Source organism: Asparagus officinalis, chromosome 7 (genome assembly GCF_001876935.1).
Source record: "Asparagus officinalis chromosome 7, Aspof.V1, whole genome shotgun sequence".
In the NCBI taxonomy this organism is placed as follows: domain Eukaryota; kingdom Viridiplantae; phylum Streptophyta; class Magnoliopsida; order Asparagales; family Asparagaceae; genus Asparagus; species Asparagus officinalis.
This window is the reverse complement of record NC_033800.1, coordinates 37453579-37462032: the sequence shown is the minus strand read 5'-3', so window position 1 is coordinate 37462032 and position 8454 is coordinate 37453579.

Sequence of the window (8454 nt, the reverse complement as noted above, 5' to 3'; positions counted from 1 at the left end):
GAGCGGCGAGGAGTCACTTCAGTGACGTGGGGAACCCGCAGCCGTCGAGGCTTGTCGATGAGCGGCAAGAAGTCACTTCAGTGACGTGGGGAACCCACAGCCGACAAGGTTTCAGATGGCTAAGGACGGAGAATGGTGATCATAAAAGGTTAAATAATGCTGAGAAGATAAGTTCTGAGCGGCCCTTGGGAGGAGTGTCGGCTAATTGCTAAGCAGCAATCTTTTGTTATGAAGAGGTTCGACTGAGTCCGCCTTTCGAGTGGTCTTTGAGGAATGAAGCCGACTCGACTAAGGGAGTGACGGCTCACGGGATACGACTGAAGGAGTGACACCTCGCGCTCGCGGGATAGTATATTCGTGAAGAATAGGGGATACCCCATAACAGTTAGCCTCTTTCGCTTGGATGCGGTTATGGCCGGATCCGAGGGAAAAATAAATGATCAAAGACTGAGTAGAATTGATTTTGACAGCAAAATGGCATCCTTTCTGGACGCTAGGACGCCTGACATCATCAAACATCACAAAGGCTGTCTGGGTTGTTCTTTTGTCAGACTGCGGTTTCTTCGAGGAAAGAAGGAGAAATGTCATTCAGTTGTTTTTCAAATTCCGATGCTAGATCTTAGCCGTGGGATAAAACGACTCCAACGGCTTGGATATGTTGACAGTTGTAAAATAAAAAACTATATAGTGCCGTTTGAAATCCTCATCCGATCAAACTCTTCTCCTTTCTCAACCATTTTTTATTTTTTTTCTTTCCCTTGTCTCTCATGGATTGGACATATTATCGTCGGGAATACCTGGAGGTCATTCACTTGAAGGTGACTTTGGCCCAACTAAAGATAATATCTACGAAGTTTGACATCCCTAAGGAATACAAGTTGTCTATCCCGACGGGGGAGGCCATTTACGACTATGGGCCTGGACGGCATCCCCTCTATCTGAACCATTTGGAGTGCTGCTTAAGATTACCCTTGCCTCCATTCTTGAACCAATTATTCGGGGATTTGGGGGTTTCACCGGCACAAATGAAACAGAACGCCATATCCATTATTGTGGCTTTCACAGTTATATGCAGCTGGTTGGCCATTAAACCTATAACGAAACTATTCACCTATTTTGTGGTTGTAAAGGCGAGCCAGATGTAGGGTGTAAATTTGATTTCCCGAAAACAGGGAGTTTTGTTTGTATTGATAAGAAGGCTTATTACAAACTAATAATCAAATATTTACAACAGAAGCAGAGGGAATGCCCTCTTTGTTTAGTGTGGGGACTTTTGGTGGCTATAGGATTCTTCGCTCGATGCTCGTGTCGAGTCTGCTTCCCTTGAACCGTTCGATCGAGGTTGCCATGGAGCTTCAGTACGCAGCAGAAGCTCGAGTCGGTAGAGTTCGGGTCTTCTAGTTCGTCGGCGATCGGGGCTCGGAACTAGGAAACGGTGCTGCGATGTAAGGATTATGCAAGGAGCTCGGTCTCAACTGCTTTTCTCCAAGTTTTTCGACCTCCCCCAAAGTTTGCTAGAAGAGGCTTTTAAATGGAAGAAGGACAGCTTGACTGCTCCTTGAATTATGGGATGTGACCATACATTGTTCGGAGATATCCTGCTGCTTATTCGTACCACAAGTGGTCATTCGAAGAGATGTGCTCTGCATCACGTCACGTAGGAGGGGAAAGCCCATCCTCGTATGCGTGACAACGACTGTCGGATGCTTGCGTGGATCTGACCAACCACCGAGCGCCGGCGGCTCTCACCCTTCACTTGGACAACTAAGGTGAGTCGCATTTATGAGGGTGCAGGCTGCTTTGACCCCTGTCTGCTTACTTGTACTGTGGGCGGCTATTCGGCGGGCCTGGAGTACCGTATCTTCTCTCTTCGGGTCGAGAGAGGTGGGAAAGCATGTCCCCAGCACTCGAGTGGGTTTGGAAAGCTCATCGAATGCTGGCGGATTCGTCTCTTGACTCAGACAGCCGAGGTGAGTTACATTTATGAATGTTCAGGTCGACTCGACACCTGCCCAGTCCTTCGTACTGTGAGCGGCCGTTTGACGGTCTTGGAGTACTGTGCCCTCTCCCTTCGGGTCGAGAGAGGTGGGAAAGCCCATCTCAGCATGTGGGGCAGCAGATATCTGGCCATATTGGCGCCCTTGGGGTTTGCTGGCGGATTTGAATGCAGGCTCGGTCTAGCGAGTTGTGATAAAGGGTGAATTCGCGTGGCTTTGGGCGACTTCCCCTTACATGCGGATTTCTTGCAAGTCCACGGAGGTATTTTTTACCGTCTACAAGACCCCCTTCAAAGTTTTCAGACCTAAACCGGCTTGCGTGTGGTCTGGAATACTTTGAACAAAGAAGTCCTTGGCGAAACAAGTACATTTGGTTTCTTTTAGGATTTTTAGCAAACCCTCAGCTATCAACGGGTTTGATATGCCTTTACCGATTACCGTTTGAATCGGGCTAGCCATACTATTCCCCTCAGTATGATGAGTTGTCGAGTAGTTTCTCTTAGACTTGATGCTAAGATTTCTACTCTCAACCTCAGCCGTTCGAGGCGTGGTTTTAAGCGAGGTCATCTCTTTGGCGTTCCAAGGCTCGGGACAAGTTGTGTTATTTGTTGTTTGTCTCCAAGGGCGAATGAGCCGCTCTGGCGAAGTTAGGTTTTGGAGGTGAAACTCTGTTCGACTTGCAGATTTGGGTCGAGTTTTCGCAGGCGAGTCCCTTCCTTTCGGGTGAGGCTATGTTCGCCATGGGTGAGCCACACGTCTGCTGGTGGGCTTCGTGCTCTCCAGCTAAGACGGCGTGGTTCCGTCACGTCGCGCTCTGACGTAAACTTCGTGCGCCTCGTCTGGATCGTGGCCATAGTTTTCGAACCCGGCCGTTGGATACAACCATCAATTTCGACTCGGGTTCCGGGTTCTCGATCGGCCTGTCTCCCGTCTTGACGTGGCACTTCGAATCTGGGCCGTTGATTTCGATCGTGGTTACCTTTCTAGTCCGCAGGTGCTTCGCTTTTTGAGGAAGATTGTGGCCACGTTGGTAACTCCGCCCTTTAAAAATGTTGCTCTCTTCCTTTGAGGGTTACCGTGCTCCAACATCTTGAAAGTTTTCTAATGAGAGAGAGTTCCCGCTCAATCCCCTCAATGGCGCTGAAATCTAAGAGGTGTGTTGCAAAAGGAGGAGGTCCCGGACGCTATTCCGACCGCCTCTCCTCCGGCGCACCCGTCAGCATACCTGATACGCACTTGGGTAAGTCGAGAGGTTAGTCTGACGACTTTGCGTATGCTACAAACGTCGGGTTGGGGGGAATGAGCATTGCTTGTCTTCCCTGGATTTAATCATCTTTGGCAGCTTCCCCGATTTAGGGCAAAGTCTGTCCCTTTTTGGGCGGATTTTGTATTTGCTCATAGAGGACGATTTCTGCCTTCATAGGCGAAATTGACCCTTATTGGGTGAAGGCGAACTCGTTTTTGATAGGCGAGTTTGACTTTTTCTCCGGTAAGGGGTTATCATTTTCATTAGGCAGACTTCGTTCTCGTTAAGCGGGCTTTGCCTTCTGACAGGCGAATTCGCCCGTCTTTACTTGATTGGTAGATTTATCCTTAGGGAGGATCCCGTTCTGACTTTTTGGTTCTTTCTTGCAGTGGCCTTTTCTGACGAAGCTCTTCCGCGTGGCCATCGGTCTCGCCGGAGGCACAGGCTATACGGCGCCTCCGCGATTTCCCTCTTTGAATTCGGTGACTGTGTTCTCTACTGATAAGCCGGATGGCTTGATAAGGAGGGTCACTGACGGGCACCACTTAACGCTGCGTGAGTTGACCACCGACGCGGTGTTGACAGACAAGGCTAGGGCAGAGTTACACAAGCCCCAGTTCTTGTTCGGTGATGCTGCGACTGATCCCTTCGCCCTGCTGCTCAAGGAGAGCAGGTGGCTTCGTGAAATGGACGGGGTCCACTACTATCTTCTTAATATGCCGAGGGGGTTCTCTATCGTCGAGCTGTGTTCCTTGGCGGTCCCGAGGACGATGAATTGGGATTTGACCCCGACTCAAGACGGGGTGACTTGCGGCGTCTTCACAGGCTCCACAGCTGGGTACGGGGTAGAGAGCTCTTGTAAACGGGTGACTGGCCTTCGTCCGGGTCTACCTTCCAATGAGCCGCCTATTGGGGAGACGACGGCGGTCGCGGAGATTTTCCGCCATCGCTTCTTCCAAGCCGGCGAGAAATTTCCCCCGAAGGATTTCATAGCTCCAGGGTGGATCTACTCTGTGCCTGGCAGCAAGACTTGGTGGTCCAAGATTACTGACTACATTTTGGTCGAAAACTCTGATCTTGTGAACTCAGAGCTGTATTCGGCCATTCAGGCCACTCGCCACGGTCTGAAGATTAATGCTTCCCAGTTTTACAGCATTTTAGAACTGTATTGTACAGACAGTGGCACCTTTTTCACCCCTAATGGTGAGCTCGGCATAGCCCTCCATGAGATGTACGATGTGTCGGGACTGCCATTAGGGGACTTTCCGTATGAGGAGTACGTCCCTGGTCAAGATGAGATCGACCAGCTTTCTGACCGCTCCCCTTTGGTGGTCGAGACCTTGTGGGAGTTGCTCTGTCACTATCACATATGCCTCAATACCTTAGGGGCGGTTGATCACAAAGGTAAGAAGAAAAGGGCCCCGGGGATCAGCCACAAGAATTGGGCCGATTATCTATTCCCTGAGAATGATGTTAAGGGGAGGCCTGCTCTGCCGTTGAGCGGATGTGACCAGGCCGAAGTGGAGAGGAGGATGGTCGAAGGGGAAGCCACCGTAGTCCTCGATCATGACGAGGGCGGGTTCAAGTCTGGGACGGTTTTTCACTCGTTCCACCACCAGGCCAAGTCTCCTATATCTGGGAAGGCTCTGTTTGCGGGGTACCTTATGTTGTGGCTAAAGAGGTGCGTAGTACCCACTCACTCTTTTGAGGCTCTTCCCGTGGAAGTCGTGTACCGTGCGGTTTGCTTAGCCCACGGGAAGTCCTATTCCTTGGTGTCGGCGACGATAGCGTGTATTCATCGGGGGCTTCGTACCCTGACGACCTAATTCTGTCGTGTATCGACTGTCGATGAGGGGGAAGAAGAGGTCATTAGGACCCTCAATCCTAGGGTAGGGTTGTCGTACACTTATTTGATGGCGTGGTTCGTCTACCACTGCGAATGCTTGATGAGCGCCCCCGCGACTCTTCAGGGGGTAGGTTTGTTCCGTTCGTTGAGTGCCTGGAGAGGTGTTCTTGGAAGTGTAAGGACATTCCCGACGCGCGGAAGACGCTTTCCCATTTCGTCCATTACAACTTCCGCCGTTTCTTTCCTTATTTCAGCGGAGGAGGATACAGGGAGTCTCTTAGAGACGCGCCGACGGCGGATCATCACACAGTTCTCCCGTGCAGCGCCTTTCGCTGGTTGGTAAACATTCGGCCGGGGTATCACATCCTACGCACAGGTTCTGTGTGCTACCTCGAGCCGTATATCCCTTGTAGGTTTGCCCGACAGTTCGGGTATGACCAACTGTATGTGGGCAATGTCAATCCTCGCCTACACTTCGAAGGAGGGCTGGTGGACGGAGCTCGGGGATGGTTCTGGACCCATGCTGGCGGCACCCAGGCCCATTTTGAATTACCTGCAAAGGATCGCGACTTGCATCACACTCTCCTGTACTGCCGGTGGTATCGGGGTGCCGGTGCTAACCCCGAAGGCTTCTGGTTCCAAAGCTCGTGTTTGGCAGATCAGAGGGTCTTTCCAGAAGGCCTCTCCGTACTTCGAGACGGAGGGGTCGTCAGACTGCTAAGGAGTGGTTTTTAGAGGACCCGGCTGAAGACGCCGAGGGTGGCGACGTTGGCCTAGATGAATCTGAGGTTCTCGAGGTTCGAGTTTCTTCTCCTGGTCCTTCGTCGGATGCCCCTGGTGAACCAAGAGAATCTGGGCGCCCAAGCCAGGTCCGGAGTCCGATAGTTGGACAGATAAGGGCGCCTCTTCTATCCCCGAGTAGCTCGCTTCTCTCTAAACATCAACGGGAGGCAGCAGCAAAAAGTTCCCGAGCAGAGGCGGCCAAGAAGACCCGTCATGATGAGACAGTCGAGATCGCTCGAGCAACGGAAGGTCAGGACGATGTTTCTCCAGTAAGCCTCCCCGGAGTGGCTACGTCTGGGTCTGGAGCTGTGCCGCCCGCTTCTTCTGCCGCATCGGGGGTAGTTCCGGCGACCTTGAAGGACGCTTCTCCGCAATCCGGCGTGAGGCCACAGACGGGGGTTCCAGCGGCTTCTGCATCCGCCTCAGGAGGTAATATTTGCCACAGTACCCTTGATCACAATGTTGACCTCACACCCTTGACATTTGTATTGGACCTATGCAGGTGCGGTTGAGAAAGTGATCTCCATTCCTTCCAACGAAGAGGAGGGGGCTGGAGATGAAGAGGGGTTCACAGGCTCAGGTAAGTGTGGGCCTTAGCATTATTCATTCTTCCTTACCCAACTGTCAATAGGGTCCCTTTCGATGGGCCTCTGTTAACCCTCTCCGTGCATTCGTAGCTGATCCTGCCCATGAAATTGTTGGCAAAGAGGATCCTCCCTCTTGGACGGGTCGCTCGCCTGGGGAGACGGGCGAATCTGAGGAGGATGACGACGTCTCGGCTCATGAGGCGCTATCAAGTGAGGAAGAGGTTCGGGCTCGTGAAGATGCGCCCGGCCAAATAGGGGGATCTCCCGCTCCTGAGGAAGCGTCGACCGGGGATTGTCTATCAGCGTGAGAGTCTCCGCTTCATAGGGAGGCTTCTACTCGGCTAGTGACCACTTCCTTGTCGATGGTGGCTATTGATGCCGTGGCCGCTGCTCCGAAGGCGTCGGTGGTCACACCGGCCTTGGCGGCGCCAATTACTACTTCTGCGGTTATGACCACTGGTACTTCAACCGTAATTTCATCCTCGGTAGAGGAGGCTACCCTCTCTCCCTTGGAGCGCTTGCGGAAAAGGAGTGCGGCACGAGCCCTGGCTGATTTCCAAGACACTCTAGCCGACTGCGTCAAGCTCGCTTTGGAGGAGAGTTGTCCCTTCGAGAATTTTAAGGAGGATCTCGACTATATCATGTTCTTCCTAATCAAGAGGCTTGGCCACACTGCGGCGAAGCCCTACTTTCAGCGTATGGAGGAAGTGGAGGAAGTTGTTCAACAGTTACTTGCCCTTCGTGCGAAGAGTTCCTCACTTGTTGATCTTGCCTCCAATGAAGTCCGAGCAGCAGTGGAGGAACGTGATCGCCATCTGAACGAGATCATGTCATTGGAGACAAGGTTATCAGCAGAGTTGGAGCAGGCCAAGGCTGAGGATGAGCGAGTGGCCCTCGAGCAACAGAAGGCCGATAACCGCGTTTCTCGCTTGTCTTTGAAGGTAGAGAATCTGAAGCAAGTTATAGCTAAAGCGCAGGCCTCATTGGCCATCCAAGAGAAGGCTCATGAACAGGCAGTCAAGGAATTGGAAGGCATTGGATCGCGTCGGCAGTTGGCGGCTGATTCCGTTGAGGAAAAGGATCGAGCCCTCAGGGAGATCAAAGAGACCGTCCAAGACTTAGTCTCGCGTACTGAGGAAGATCTTCGCCGAGAGATCCTGAGGAAGCTAGAGCTTCGTCATGCTGGGGAGATTCGTGAGGCGGAACTGCGATTGAAGCCTTGTAATTTGCCCCTTTTGTCTTTGATTCCCAGTTGTACTAGGATTTCTCTCTATGAATGAAATTATCTTTTCGCTTTCGGTCACTATCACTTCTGTGCATGCTCCGTTTTTTTAACATGCGTTAGCTAGAGTCTTAGCTACAGGGGGGGTTTTCAGCTGTCGGCGAATTTCGGCCGTAAGTTTGTTTCCTTCGCGGGCGGCCCGCAGGTGGATTCGGAACTGACTTGGGCTTCAGAGAGGCAATCGATTTTGACCCGCGGGACTCTCGACGACAAACTCGACATCAGGTGGGCTCCGCTTTCGGTGGGCCACGTATTGACCCCCGTATACATCAGCCAAGAAGATGTGGGCACGTCGTTTCGCATTAAATGTGGTATAGTGGGGCTCTTCGTCTATCGCGCCCAGTGCGAACCGTTGCTGGAGATCGTGTCCAGGAACCGTTGGATCCTGGCCGTCCAGGTAAGATCCGATTTGTTCGGCCCTACTCTTCAACTGTTTTGGCCTTGAACGGTCCCATCGAGCGGCGAGTAACCGTCTAGGGTTTTTAGTGTATTTAACGCCTTTACCCTCTGTTAAGAGAGGCCATAGCTTCTTTCATTGTTTTCCCCAGAGGAAATCCAAGTTTTCCCTTCATCGTACCCATAATGGCACCGAAGGTAAAGAGGGTTGCTTCCAAGAAAAGGAAGGAGGCGTCTTCTTCGGGCACTGCTGAGGCTGCTGCCGCCGAAGGTATTCCTTGTCTGAATTTTTAATTCCTGCGCAGGCATGAATTGGG